This window comes from Arachis duranensis, chromosome 2 (genome assembly GCF_000817695.3).
Source record: "Arachis duranensis cultivar V14167 chromosome 2, aradu.V14167.gnm2.J7QH, whole genome shotgun sequence".
Taxonomy (NCBI): domain Eukaryota; kingdom Viridiplantae; phylum Streptophyta; class Magnoliopsida; order Fabales; family Fabaceae; genus Arachis; species Arachis duranensis.
In genome coordinates this window covers 57,108,630-57,109,270 of record NC_029773.3, presented here as the reverse complement: position 1 = coordinate 57,109,270, position 641 = coordinate 57,108,630, and positions in this window count along the sequence as shown.

Below are 641 nucleotides of genomic sequence, written 5' to 3'. Positions count from 1 at the left end.
CTCCATTCGCTTATCTGAAATTCCCACCAATGAATTGCATAAGGATCTCTATCTTTATCTTTATGTTTTATGCGCTTATCACCATACCCATTTGAGTTTGCCTGACTAAGATTTACAAGGTGACCATAGCTTGCTTCATACCAACAATCTCTGTGGGATCGACCCTTACTCGCGTAAGGTTTATTACTTGGACGACCCAGTACACTTGCTGGTTAGTTGTGCGAAGTTGTGTTTATGTCATGGTATTGAACACCAAGTTTTTGGTTTCATCACCAGGGATTATTTGAGTTGTGAAAAGTAGTGATCACAATGTCGTGCACCAAGTTTTTGGCGCCGTTGCCGGGGATTGTTGAGTTTGGACAACTGACGGTTCATCTTGTTGCTTAGATTAGGTATTTTTTTCTTCAGAGTTCTTGAGAATGAATTCTAGAGTTTCATGATGATCTGTTGAAATCTGGCTGGCTGTGAAGCCATGTCTAATTTCATTGGACCGAGGTTTCAACTTATCATCACAAGAGCTTGTTGATTTCTATCAATCTTGCTGTTGGAGCAGTGATCTGCTAAGGCTTGGCTAGCCTTTGGCCATGTCTAGTGTTTTGGACCGAAGCTTTCTTTGAAAGCTTGGCTGGCTGTGAAGCCAT